The sequence below is a fragment of the Dendrobium catenatum genome, unplaced genomic scaffold, assembly GCF_001605985.2.
Source record: "Dendrobium catenatum unplaced genomic scaffold, ASM160598v2 fragScaff_scaffold_716, whole genome shotgun sequence".
Classification (NCBI taxonomy): domain Eukaryota; kingdom Viridiplantae; phylum Streptophyta; class Magnoliopsida; order Asparagales; family Orchidaceae; genus Dendrobium; species Dendrobium catenatum.
Genome location: NW_021319178.1, coordinates 11,172,856 through 11,188,806, shown reverse-complemented (window position 1 = coordinate 11,188,806; position 15,951 = coordinate 11,172,856).

Below are 15,951 nucleotides of genomic sequence, written 5' to 3'. Positions count from 1 at the left end.
AATGCGAGGCTCGGGCCAGTTCATTTTAGGGCATTTACCGACGGTCTTCCGGCGGTTGTGACCGCCGATAATTTCATCACTTATCAACGGCGGTCTACGCCGCCGGTAAACCGCCGGTACGATTGAAATCTGGCGGTTTAACCGGCAATTACAAGACCGTCGCTAATACCGGCGGTCTAACGTTACGAAACCCCCGGGTAGGCCGCCGGTACTAGCTGGCGGCCACACCGCCGGACTAACCGCCAATAATACCGGCGGTCCTTTAATCGCCGGTCATGACCGCTGGTAAGCGGCGTTTTTCCTGTAGTGTGTATTATGCATTAAGATATTATAAAATAATTTAGAAATATTTATTTTTTATTTATGCAAAATGTCAATATCTAAATTATATTAAAAAAAGATATTTAACTACATACTTTAGAATTATTAAATAGTTATTCATCTAATATCTAAATTTTTACATTTACTTATTATTATTGTAATATCTAAATCATATTTATAGATATGCTTGAAAAGATGCATTTCATTATAAATAAGTTAATGTTAATAATGTTTTATATAATTTTAAAATTATTGTGCCATATAACCATGTAAAGATTTTGGCATTAGTTTGTAGATACATAAACATTTTATAATATGTATGTAATTCCCTTATTAAAAATACAACTCTATTAAAGCTACATTTAAGAATTTTTCTTGCTGTTTTTTACAACATCTCTCTTCCATAAAAAATTTTTTTGAGAGCTGTAAAAAAGAAATATTTAAAAGATGTTTCAAATAGAGTCTATTTATCTAAACTAAATAATTTTTGCATGCCTAATTTTTTATATAATTTAGGCATCAAGATGTTATATAAATAAATAAAAATATTTAGATATTTTATATTTAAATTCATAAGAGCTTTATCGAATGCATGCAAATTTGCTTCCTTTTTTTATTTGGGTGATTTATACAAATACAACTAAATTATTATAAACTTGAATTTTTATGTTTGTTTTATTTTATGATTGAAACTTCTTTTTGGTTGAAAACACCTTTATAATAGAAATATGAGTAATAGTCCCTAGTAGTCTCTATCAAACTAATTTGCTTGGAACACTAAGCAATGTCATTCTTAGCTCTTCCTTTCATATGAGATATCTTCTTATAGCATAATAAGAAGGTCGCGATAATGAATTTGAATAGGGCGAAGTAAATTTATCCAACATCAGTAGAAATTGGTTAGTTTTTTTATGCTTTAAATGTTGATATAGGCATACGATAAACTAACTATAATTATTCATATTCTTTACATAAATGAAATCTCCAACATAAAATTCCATAACTCGATGTTTTGCATCATAGCACTCTTTGTCTCTTTTGAATAACTTTTACTATGTTTATGATTAGAAAAATATTTTCAATAGTATCATCGATTAAGACTAGCCTAATCAAACTTCTCTCACCTACTTCCATCGAAGAAAATGGGGTTCCACATTTCCAACTATACAGAGCTTCATAAGGGGTCATACTAACACTGGACCTGAAAATTATTATTCTAAGCGAATTCAATTAGAGGAATATGATTCTTCCAACTTCCACCAAAGTCCATAACACACAATCTTAAAATATCTTTTAGTACTTGAATAATTCTTTTAGATTGTTCGTCAATTTGTGGATAAAAAGTCGTTTTGAAATATTGTTTAATGCTCATACCTTATTGGATGCCTCTCTTAGCATAGAGTAAAATCTATCATCTCTATCAGAAGATATCACATTCAACACTCAATGCAGTCGGATATTTCTTGTATGAAAACCTATGCCAATCTATCCACTAAATCCTCCAATCAAAATGAAATAAAGTGTGTAGACTTCATCAAATGATCTACTATAACCTAGATGGAATTATACCTCTGTCTCAATTTGGGAAATCCCATAATTAAATTCATCATTATTCTTTCAATTTTCATTATGGAATTAGAAACAACTATAGAAAACCTCCCTGTCATTGATATTTTACTTTCACTAATTTCCACACTTCATATTTCAATACAAAATTAATCACATCCTTCTTCAATCTGGGCCACCAGAATATATCTTTCAGATAAATGTACATCTTGCTACTTTTTTGGATGTATTGTATATCCTAAATAGTGTGCTTCATATAAAATATCTCGCCTCAAATCTCTACTACTCAGAACCCACAACCTGTCCTTATAAAAGATAATTCCAGAATCAGATAGTCATAGTTTTGGTTTCCTATAATACTTCATTTAATCAATCTCCTTGAGATATTCTGGATCTAACTTTTTTTTTTTAATTGGATTCTTTTCTAAATAGATAGTTGGGTAATCACATGAGCATTATTTGATTGGTTGAAAAGGAATGCAATGTATTTGAAATACTTTGAATTTATTTGAATGAGTATAAAATAAATGCAGGTTTTACATTTTTTTGTTCATATAAAGTAATATGAATGCAATGTAAAGTTCAAAATGGTGGTGGTTACTAGCAGCTGATGATGGCTAGAGGTGTTTGGTGAATGGTGCTGGCTAAGGGTGGTCGACGGTGGTTTGGTGGTTGTTGGCGATTGCCAAGGGTGACCGATTATGGTCGACGACGGCCAAAGGTGGCTGGCGATGATTGGTGATTGTTGAGGGTGGTAAATGATCGTTCAGGGTAGCTGGCGGTTCCCAAGGATGACAGGCAACGACTGACTATGGATGGTAACAAGCAATGGATAATGGTAGAGGTGGTAATTGGATTGTGGTGGAAGAGGTGGTGGGCATCAGTGATAATGGCGGTGAGTTTCTAGTGTATTTAGAAATCTTCCAAATTGAAGGAATTATAAATACATTTGATTTAAACTAGATGGTGAATTCTTTTGACTTCAAAATTTTACTCTGTATTTCTTTTACCTCAAACCATATACCAATATTTCCAAAACCCCAGCATATGGAATACTTTACGCCCCTTTTAAAGCAAACCAAATAGCCCCTGAGCTAAAATACCTTAATCCCATGCAATGAAAGAAACAACTTCCACTTCCAATCTTTCCATGTATCAAATTAGAAGATTGTCAGAAGTAAGCAGAAGACTTGGCATCTTACTCATAGTACTTATTGCTACATTTACCTTACTAGACTGATATTAAATAGTTAAATCATAATCCTTAATCAACTAAAGTCACCTCATATCACAACCCAACTCAATCAGGATAGGTCCTATCATATTGAGCTATGACAAGCTAATCCCAAAATTTAGTTTTTGAATGTTTCAAATTCTCTTCCAATATTCATTTTAAATAACTACAAATTACAGAGCTACTAACACATCTAAATACTCAAAATAAACTCATCTATAAGATTTTTTTCATTTTATCAATATATATATATATATATATATATATATATATATATACACATGACTTTTATGCCTAAGTAGATAAAATAAATTGCAATACATATCATAGAGCAGTTCATATTTCATTTCCCATACCCAAAAAGGATCTCAAAGAATTCTTGCCTCTTATGACTTCTTTTTATGCTTATAACACTAAAACATGGTCTTAGACACCATAATATACCTTATAGCCATGAGAATATGCCTTATAAGCATTAGAATATTCTTTGACACAGCAGGATCTCGAATGATTCTGACCCCTTATAGCTCATAATAGATATAATTTAATCATACATGCACATATATCATCATACTATAACAATTAAAGAGTAATTGATCATGTGTCAAAATTGTACTTTTTTTTTATAACAATAGGCAATAGAAAACCCAACTAAGAAAAAATGCACATTCTCAAAAATAACCAAATTATTAGGGATTGTGTAAAATAATACTTTAAAACTTTTATCATACTACAACACTACTTTTTAGAGTCCAAATAATTTTATCTTTAATAAAAAACCATAAATTTTAAAACCACCATTATTAAATGTTTATAAAAGATTCAAAATGTGCATAATATTAATCTCTATAAAATATTAAAAGTTATGGGGAGAAAGTTTTACTAGTGCAAAATTACCACCATTTTTTGCTAATAAAAACAAAATTTAGTTCAAAAAACTTAGTAAAAATTGTATATTTTTAAAAATTTAGATAAGTGTATTATGATGTACCTCAATCTCGATAACTTTCTACACTGGACCGACGGTTGAAAATGACTTGAAGAGGCTAAAAAATTCTCTTCTTCCTCCCTAAATCCTCTTCTTGCTACTTTTTTGAATTTGGTCGGAACAAGTCAATCTAGATGCTGAACCTACAGGTGTCACAAATTTTCCCTCAGAAAAATATCATCCTCGATATTTTAAAACTCATATCTTATATCACAAAAATAAATCAGAATACAGTTGTTGCTTCTCAAATTGTTTTTCAAATAGCTTCTCGTTCAGTCATATTTTTCCATTGAACTTTAAGCATAGCCTTAGTCTTCTAACATCATAGGCTAGAATCATTTTTGGTTCTTCCTTATAACTCAAATTTTTATGTAACTCAATGTCTTTGTTAAATATCATATTTTTAAAATCATATATCAATTTTTCCAAAAGTGATATGTTGAACACATTATGAATTTCTGACATATGATTTGATAACTATAATATTTAGGCAGCTCTCTTAATCCTTTCAAAAACTTTAAATGGTCAAGCATACTTTGAACCTAACTTTTCTTCTTTGCCAAATCTGTTAATGCCTTTCATTGCCTATTTTCACATATATAAAATCTCCTACTTGAAATTCCACAGCTTGATGCTTAGCATCAAAATATTATCATTGTTTATCCTATATAATCTTCAATTTGTCTCTAATAAAATAAATCTTTTGAATAGCTTCATCAATTAAGGCTGACCTAGTCAGATGCTCTCACCCATCTCTATCAAAGTCAAATGAATCCTACACTTCCTAATATATAGATCTTCATATTGAGCCATACTTATACTTGACACAAAATCTTAGAATATCCTCTTGCACCTGAATAGTCCTTTCAACCTGTCTGTATGTTTGTTGATGAATACAACTTTTGTACCCAGTCCCCTGAATATCTCTTTATAATCTAGAGGTAAATTTTCTATCTCGATGAGATACAATATCTTTCAGGATATTACACATTTTGATAATATCTTTAACATAAAGTTGTGCTAACTTATCCACCAAATAAGTCTATCGAATTGGAATGAAATGAGAAGACTTTGTCAGCCGATTAATAATAACCCATATAACATCATACCCCTACCTTGTTCTAGGAAAACTCATAGTAAAATCTATCGTTACATTTTTCCATTTCCACTCTAGATTAGGTAACGACTATAGAAGACAACTCAGCCACTAATGCTTTGCCTTCACAAATTGATAGGCCTCACATATTGACACAAACTCCACTATATCCTTATTCAATACAGGCCAACAAAACATATCATTCACATCTATATACATCTTACTACTTCCTAGATGAATAATATAACCTGAATAGTGAGCCTCATGCAAAATCTCCCACCTCAGATCTCCAAAATAGGAACCTAAAGCCTATCATTTTAGAAAATAATATTAAAATTAGAATCTCATAGTTAAGATTTCTTACCATATATGATCTGATCTATCAACTTTGGATAATCTTCATCTAACTTTTAAACTTCATAAATCTTTTCTTGCAATGAAAGCTAAATAATCATCTAAGCCAATATACTAGAATCTTAATCAATAGAAGAAATTACCTCTAATTATAATCTCTCCATATCTTAAACTCATCAAAAGTGAGCTGAAGAAATGAAACACCAAAAAATTTCATGCTCAAAGCATTTGCCATTACATTAGCCTTACTAGGCTAATACTGAATAGTCAAATTATAGTCTTTGATCAACTCAAGCCACCTTCATTTCCTCAAATTCAAACCCTTCTATTTAAATATTTATTTCAAATTCTTATGATCAGTGAAAATTTCACACCTGACACTACAGATAGTCTCCAGATTTTCAAAGAAAAAAACATAACAAAAAGTTTCAAATTATATGTCAGATAATTCCTCTCATGTAGCTTCAATTATCTAGAAGCGTTAGCTATAACTCGACAATGCTATTTGATTAAAAAGTGTTGAATTTAAAAAAGATTAATTTTATTTGGGAAAAATTAATTTCTAGAATTTTAGTTTTGAAATTGAACACATTGTTATGAATGATATATCATCTTGAGAGGTGGACATATCATTCCCTAATGAGTTTAAATTATAAAACTTCAAATTCATCCTGATTATCATAGTTAAACTCAAGGAAGGATAATATATGATCCTAGAAGATCAAAATAATATTTGATTGAGTGTTTGACTATAATAATTTAGATAAGAGATCATTAATTTCATAATAAAAATTATGATAATAAGATTACATATCTTTATAAAGAAAGAAAATATTATCTATTATCAATCATTTGAATATGATAATAATGATCTTTGAGTTTGATTTTCCCAAAGATAATTAATTAGATTTTGAAAAACTTAATTTTGAAAACTTAATCTGGGTTCTAAATCACCTACAAGCACAAGCACTCGTACTTAATTACATCATGGGGGAAAATGGAGTTTTTTATGAAGGCTCTTGATTAAAATAACAGTAGAAATTTTATTTACAAAGGTTTTCAAAGATTGATGTCAAAGGAGTGAGGTTGGAAATTCAACTAAGATTTTATCAAATTGAAGCACTTATTCTTTTAGTTTAAGGGATGAATGGTAGGAGTTGCTTTAGGATTCTAAATAATTTTAAAAGAACCCTAACATATCCTAACTATTGGGCTTAAATTTTAGATTGGATAGATTTAATTTGAGTTATCAATTTTATTAGAAAGTTAAGATTTAATTCTTGGAGGTTGAAATTGTTGAAACTTGTTCACTATGAATTAGGTTGTTAAACCTAAGCTAATGTCCCAGTAGCTAACCAAGAGGGGGGTGAATTGGTATTTAAAAAAAAAATTAACCCTCCTTTTAAAATTTAAAACCAAGAATTTAAATTTAGTGAATTTTTCTAGAAAATGTTTTTCAACCACAATTTTGAAACAGTAAAATAGAAAAATAAAAAAGCAGCAAAAAATAAAAGACACGAGATTTATAGTGGTTCTGTCAAACTTGACCTACATTCACTCCTCGGAGGCACCCTCTGAGTATTGCACTAATACCACTAGTGACTCTCCTTTTGGACCCACAGTAAGGCGGAGAAGCCTTTACAAAACTCTCTTCCACCACTACCCGATGCGGTAGAGAGCCATCATCCTTTTACACTCTTCCTAGTATTGGCAGAGAACCATCCGTCCTTTCACACTCTCCTAGTGTAGGAAGAGAACCCTTCATCCTTTCACACTCTCCTAGTGTGGAAAGAGAACCCTTCGTCTATTCACACTCTCCTAGTATGGGCAGAGACCCTTCGCCTGTTCACACTCTCCAAGTATCGGCAGAGAACCGGATCTCCTTGACAGATCTTCTTCATAAGAAATTTAGAAGGAAGAGAGAAAAGAGTGAAGTAAACACAAATCAATAAGTGAAGATTCTTACCTTTGAACACCAAGTGAAGCCTTCACGCTCCAGTAGTAAGAATCCTCCTTTGAACACTTTCTTACACTCTCTCCTTGATTCTTCTTTCAATAGGCACGAAGATCAGTAGGTAAAAAGATTAAGTGGCAGTTTAGATTGGACTATTTATAGGAAAGACTTAAAAATTTGTCCAAAATCTGCAAATTTTCAAGTCAATATGCATTGGATTGTCCCGTGCGATTGTGGATCGTCCTGGACGATTTTACTTAAATGCGTTAGAAACGAACCTAATGTATATGGTTATGAAATGACTTCATACACACACATCATCCCGTACGAACTAGGTTCATCCGGTACGAACGGTTATTCCATAGGTCGGTTCCCAAAAACTATAAAATGTCACTAAAATTTTAGAGTTGGTTCACTTCATCCTGGGACGAATATGGGTTCGTCCGGATGAAATTTTTCCAGAAAGCAACTTGTTCTGGCACGATTATAAATTTCGTCGGAACAAAAATTCTCCAGAGGCGATTTCATCCCGGGACGAATACACTTCATCCTGGATGAAAATACTCCATAGAGCAACTCGTCCTGGAACGAATATAAATTTCGTCTGAACAAAAATTTTCCAGAGAACATTTCGTCCTGGGACAAATACACTTCATCTTGGACGATCAGGACTTAGAAAAATTTTCTTCAATTCCTGTTCGTTCCATTGCTCTTACAAGGAGATAACTGACCTGATCGTCCCGTACAAAATGTACCTTCCTCAATTTACTTAATGCTAAATCCTATAAAGTAACTTAAATCTCCCATTAAACTCATCTCAAATTCACAACTCATTATTTTAGAAAAATCATCACAAAGATTTTATTTGAAGATAAAAAAATGATATCATCCACATAAATTTGAACAATGAGTATATCCTTTTCACATTTCTTCAAAAGAGAGTTGTATCCACACTTCCTTTTTCAAAAGATCTTTCAAGAAGGAAGGTGCTCAACCTCTCATACCAAGCCTTAGGTGCCTATTTCAATCCATATAATGCCTTTTTCAAGTTGAAAATAATATTTAGATATTTAGAATTTTCAAAATCTGGTGGTTATTCTACAAAAATATCTTCTTGAATTATCTCATTTAAAAAGGCACTTTTTACATCCATTTGATACAATTTAAATCCTTTAAAATAGGCAAAAGCTAGCAAAACCCTAATTGCTTCAAATCTTGCTATAGGGGTAAAAGTCTCCTCAAAATCAATCCCTTCAATCTGATTATACCCCTTAGCAACTAATCTAACCTTATTTCTAATGACTACTCTTGAGTCATTCATTTTGTTTTTGAATACCCACTTAGTTCCAACTACACTTTGATCATTTGGCCTTGTAGTTAATTCCCAAACTTTATTTCTTACAAATTGATTCAACTCATCTTGCGTGGCCAAAATCCAAAATTCATCTGAAAGTGCTTTATCAATATTTGTGGGTTCTATAGTTGAAATGAAGGCTGAATGATTGACTTTTTTGTTTAATCCACGCCTAGTCCTTACACCCTCATTTGGTTCACCTATAATCAATTCCTTTTGGTGGTTTTTAGAAAATCTCAAATCACTAGGAAAGGATTTCTATCTCCAAATTTTCTTTCATATTTTTTTCCAAATTTTCTTTCAAATTCTTTTTAACAATCTTTTGGGAGTTTAATCTCAATCTCTCTTCTAATAACATTTGGGTATTCCAAAGTTTTCAGATTCATCAAATACAAATTATGTGTGGTCTCTTTCAATTCCAAACGTTCTCTCTTGAATACTCTATAAGATTTTCCAATACTTGAGTATCCAACAAAATTCCTTCATCTGATTTTGGATCAAATTTTCCTAAGGTAAATTTTCCATTGTTATGAATAAACACCTTGCACCAAAAAACATGCAAATAAGATATATAGGGTTCCTCCTTTTATCAACTCATAGGTTTTTATTATTTAGATCTCCCACATTCACCCTATTCAGAACATAACATGACAGTGCTAACTGCCTCAGCCCAAAATCTTTAGGAAGTGAGTATTCTTCTAAACTTGCTCGGGCGGTTTCTATTAATGTTCTATTTTTCCTTTCGACTATCCCCATTCTGCTGAGGGGTTCTAGGTGCAGAAAAGTTGTGATCAATTCCTTCTCCTTATAAAAATTCTCAAATTCATTTTTCAAATTCTCCTCCATGATCACTTTGTATAGTTATGATTTCACACCCAAGTTTTCTTTGAATCCGAAGTCAGAAAAATTTCTAAATTCCTCAAATGTTTCATACTTATGAATAGAAATCTAACCATGTGCAACTGAGTAATCATCCACAATCACAAATCCATATGCTTTCCCTCCTAGACATACAGTTTTAATTGACCAAAAAGATCCATATGTAAAATCTCTAATGATTTACTAGTTCTAAATCCTTATTGGACTGAAAGATGACTTCACTTGCTTTCTAATTGGACATGCATAACAAGGTGGTCCTTAGTAAGTCTAGTTTGGTATACCTCTCACTAAGTTCTTTTGGGTAAATCCTCTAAGTTTTTGATGCTAGAATGACAAAGCTCCAATGCTAAAGCCATGACTCATCAGATACATTAAAAAAAAAAAAAGAGATGGATTTTGAATATAATTCAAGTCTAGCATATAACATTATTTACCCTTTTACCATTCCAAACATCTTTATCATTTAGGCTAATATGCAGCTAGTAGGAAAAAATTTTTCACCACAATATCTTTATCATATATTTGGCTTATACTTAACAGGTTATACTTTTAAGCCTCTATTAATAACAATTCTCAATGTAAATTTATTAAAATTTCCATCATACATGATCCATCACTTCCTTTTGGTGTTATCTCCAAGTGTAACCTTGCCTCCACTCCTAGCTTCCAACGATAATGAATGTGGTAGTATTCTCCAGTCATTATGCTTTGAGCATCTGCTGTCCAGGTACCATATGCTCTCATGAGGTCTTGCCGTGAGAGCGACCCTGGCAAATTATCAAACGTTAGACATGGGAAACCCAAAAAGTTGGGTTCTCTTTTTGGAATTTATAATCAGATGCATGTATGATATGTCTAGGTTTATGCATCTTAGGTCTCCACACCAAATAAGTTTTTCATCTTCAAAGTATAGGTGTGACTATATGTCAAATAATCCAAATATTACATTTGACTGTTGGAATGGATTCCTAAGTCTTCTTACATTCATCTATCTATTCAGGGATTACATAATATTTAGGATACATTATAGGATTAGTAAACTTAAGTTTATGGGGTATCCTATTACCTCGAGAGCTTATCATAATTATAAATTAATCCATATCTTCCAAAATCAATTTTGTATAATTATCTATAAATGTTGCTCTCAAATTCATCTTTAAAATTTAAAAGTTGTAAGAATATAAAAATGCAAATAGCAACTCTCTTAAAAATCTATAGTTTAATATACCTTATAACCTAAGTCTAAATTGGCACTAAAATCAGAAGCCTGAACCTAGCTAAGGGTTGCAAATTTGGACTTACCCCCGACTTAGATGGGAGCCAAGCTAACCACCTAGTTGCTTAAAAACTATTAGTATGGTCATTTATTAAAATAGTGGTAGGGATGTTTGATTAAGTTTGAGGAGTTGGGGTCAACAACTAGAGTATATTTAAGTGGCTTATTGATGTATATATGATTAATTTGAATCTTGAAATAATAATTTAATTTTTAGACATTAATGTTTATTTCTAAAGTAATAGCTTGTAAGTTAACTCGATGAATGCTTAAATCAAATATGAAGCAGTTTTTAAATAGGATTAAAATATATTTTTTAGAGATTGCACAACTTCCATTGATAGTACTGCACCATAATCAGTTAGGTGGCCCTACTGAAACCCGTAGGCTGGGAGTTTCGTAAAAAGAAAGAGAAGATATAATATGTATGCATAAGACCCTCGACGAGGCTTGAGGCTTATTCATAACATCATTAGAGCTTTTATGTTAGCCAGATAATTTTAAATTAATTAAAGTAAAAAAACATTTTATCATTCCCTTATGAGCCTCAATATAGTTCAGGCCAAAACAAAGATCGACATTCAAGTAAAAAAAACTAAAAAAGCATGTAATTTTTATGGCTTAATGAATTTAAATTAATCAATTAAATTAATATTCAAATCAAATGTCTTTAGCAAGTACCACTTAATATTATAACCTAAAATTTTTCACAAAGTAAAGTGGCCGGTACTACTAACCAATAGCCCAAATTATACTCCTAAGACTCACGAAATTTTGAGAATGAGATTCTTTTCGATCTTCACTACTCATCCTTCTACAAACTTTTTGGACCCATCAGGTCCGAATATCTAAATGAAAAAATTCTCCTGGAAAGGGGTGTTATCTTTTCCCTTTGGATATTCTTAAGTATCTTCATCTGGATATCCAAATGAAGATGGACTCTCTCCTAGAGGATGTCACCCTTTCTATTTGGATTCTAGATTAAAATATCTATCCCATCTCAAATTATCACTTTAATAATTACAAACTCAATTGAATTTAAATAACCTTGACTCGAACAACCTGTTTGAGGGTTGTCCTAGGTAATTAATATTTAAATAATCCCAAGAAGTAATATGATTAAATTAAAATGCTCAAACTGTCACACTTGGCTATGCACTTTTTAATTTAAAGAGGGTCTTAACATTCTTAGCACTTGCTTAAAACATGTAATTATTGAAAGTTATTTATTTTCCCCTTTTTTTAATAGCCCTGTGTGATCATGACCACCTGCATAAAGATTATATATTATTTAACTATCCTTAACTTAAGGATAATCTAACACCCATCAAATCATATAAAAAATTTTTGAAATTAAATAAACAATCCATCAACTATCTAATTCTAACAACCCAACATGTAATAAAAGCTCAAAAAACTTTGGCACACATCAACATAAAAGGTAAAAAAAATACTGGCCTAGCCTAGATTATAGTTGGTTGTTCTAACAACCATCTAAAGTGTGTGAGGTAAGCTGTCTGGTTTAGATATATCCTATATAGGGCAATTAGTTAAGTACTTTGATATTCTAGTTAGTGAATAACTTAAGGAAAAATTAATTAAAGTTTAAGTATTTAATGGTTTAAATTAATTTTAAAATATATTTTAAATATTAAATAGCTTATACCTTATTTTCTCATAAATCATTGAAGTTTATTTCACCTTACTTAGAGATAAGTTAATAATCTTGTAGGCCAAGTTACAGATATATCGATATAATTTAGTGAATTTAATTGGTCTGAAACTTAAAGTGTTAATAAATTTTAATTAATTGATTGGTTGATAGTTTTAAGTTGGATTAAAGATATTATTATATTTTTAAATTAAATATTGAATTTTCAGTAATTATTTGAATTATTAAATGCAATAATTAAGAGGGCCAATCTATAACTTTTTTATTTAGATTAATTTCTAAAGGTTGATATTTTTCTTAAATACTAGACCTTAAGATAAATAATTTGATTATATGTTTGCTGGAATGTTTTTTTTTACATTTAGTTTTTTTTTTTTTGAAGTTTTGACTTGAGTTTGACCAAAAAGTTGACTTATTAATATTTTTGGTGGTTTGGTATTTTTAATAAATATTAAACCTCAAATGGAGTCCAATGTCTTTGAGTTTATTCAGTTTGAATTTTTTTAAAAAAATTAGTTATATTTTTTTAAAGTTTGACAACTTATTTGAATTTTTTAAAATTGTTTAATTAGAGAGGTTTCAATGATTTGAGTCCAAATGAAAACCAAACTTTTTGAAATCACCTCCAAAGGTCAGAAATGACCTAAGGATGTATTCTTAAGTGTTTGCGAATTTTTTTTAGAATTTTTTATTATTTTTATTTAATTAAATTAATTAAGTATTAAATTTTATTTAAAATTAAATATAATCTTAAAATTATTTGTTCAAATCAAAGGGCATTTAATATTCTATAATTAACGGTTGAATTTTGGTCAGTTTAAGGTATTTTTTATTTAAATTTAATTTATTATAATATTTAAAAATTTTAAGGATTAATTAAGGATTTAATATTAATTTTATTAGTTAAGTGGCTTAGTGATTTTTAAAACCAGTCAAAAATTTTCCTAAGGTATAAGATGTCACTATGTTTGAATCGTTTATGTTTCATGCATATAGGACTTATATTTTAATTTTTAAAGTTTTCCTAAGTTTTCAAAATAAAATCTTATTTTTTTGTCCTTAAGATATCACTAAGTTGAATGGTCTTAAATCAATATCACTAACCCTTAACAACGTACACAAATGTAGCACACAATAACAATCAAATCCTAGATGCAAGAGAGCCTTAAAACTATGCGAGTGTGTTCATCCTACACAAGAAAATCAAGATATGGCTTAATTAATTAGAAGATTAATCAATGAACAATTATAAAATAAATTGACCATTGATTAATCACATTCCTTGTCAATTCTATTCACTCTAACTTAAGCTATGTTTAAAATTTCAAGGTCACACTCAAAGCCTCAAAGATTTAAATTATAAATTTCAAAATTAAATATTATATTAAAAATAGGTCAATTTTGAATTTTATAAAATATAATTTTAAAATAATTTCAAAATAATTCCATAGAAATTATGAACAATTAAAGTTAACCCAAAAATAAATTTTCTCAAATTATAAAATTATTTCAGAAAAAATTAAAATTCAAGTATAATAATATTTCAAAATTAGAAAATATATAAATATTAATTTAAAATAAATTTTAAAAAAAAATGCTTTAGAATTTAAATCAATTCAATCATTTATAAAAAAAATTATGAATTAATTAATTTTTTTTGAAATTTTTTAGTAATTAAGTGTATTTAAAATAATTAATACTTAAAATAATTTTATAGTAAATTAAATTAAATTTAAATATTTGTAAAATACTTTAAAATTATTAAATAAATTTTCTAAAAATTTTTGAAATTATTGAATTTATATTTATTTAATAATAATTTTAAAATTCAAATATTTAAATATATAAACTTTCTTCAAAAATTTAAATTTATAATTATAATTTTTTAGTTTAATCTAAAATGTATTAAATCTTAATAATTTGATATAAAAGTATTAAATAAAAAGTATTTCATTAATTAAAGCTTATTTAAGTATATGATTTAGTCATTAATATATTATTTAAAAATATATTATATTTATAAATATTTCTTTAAATTTTTATTAAATTATTTTAATTTTATATTATTTTTTTAAATAAATATAATTAAATTTATTATAATATGAAATTAAAATAAATTATAAAAATATTAAAAAATTAATTAATATTCAAAAATAATTTCAAATATGTCTAATAATCCTAAAATATTTTCTAGAAATTTTAATATTATTTAGAATTCTTTTATAAATTTTGAGGATATTTGATTTATACTTTAATTAAAATTTTAATTATAAAATGTTATATTTACATATTAATTAATTATTTAATATTTTAAAATAATTTTTAATTTTAGTTTAAGTTTATTTGTTTTTTGAAAAATTTTATTTAAATTATTATAATTTATAATTAAATTTGAAATTATTTAATGATTTCTTGAATAGTTTAGTAATTAAAATATATTTAATATCAATTAAATATAATTAAATTAAATGATAATTTTAAATTTAAGATCTATAAGTTTTAAATATTTTATGAAAATAAATTAATATTTTTTTTATTATATTAATTAAATTTTGGAGATACTTGAGTTATTTTTATTTTAATTAAAAAGGTTAAATATTTAATATTTAGAATAATTTAAAATATTTATAATATTTTAAATTAAGTTTAATTTTAAATTAAAGAGCTTTAAAATTTGAACAATTTTTCATATTATATTAAATTTTTGGGTCAAAATTAAATTTTTAATGGATTATTGATGTTCTCAAAATTAAAATAGTTTAAAATTTAATTAAAATCAACTTAAAACTGGCTCGGTGATGCATCGGCGGCGAGACACATGGCGCCAGGAGATAGGCATATCAAAACTTTGGTAATGATTATCCGACGGCGCCTTTGATTAATAATGATTTTACCGTCGACAATCATTGCATAAGCAATACCACGTATGTGGTATCACTAATCCACGACAGAGCGTGCTGTCAGCCATTAGATCTTCCACCATTTGAAACAAATGGTCAAGATCAATTTAGATGGTGATTCACTCTAGTGAGTGCATAGTGTGGTTTAGAGAGATTATGCGCCTTTGATTAATAATGATTTTACCGTCGACAATCATTGCATAAGCAATACCACGTATGTGGTATCACTAATCCACGACAGAGCGTGCTGTCAGCCATTAGATCTTCCACCATTTGAAACAAATGGTCAAGATCAATTTAGATGGTGATTCACTCTAGTGAGTGCATAGTGTGGTTTAGAGAGATTATGGTATGACG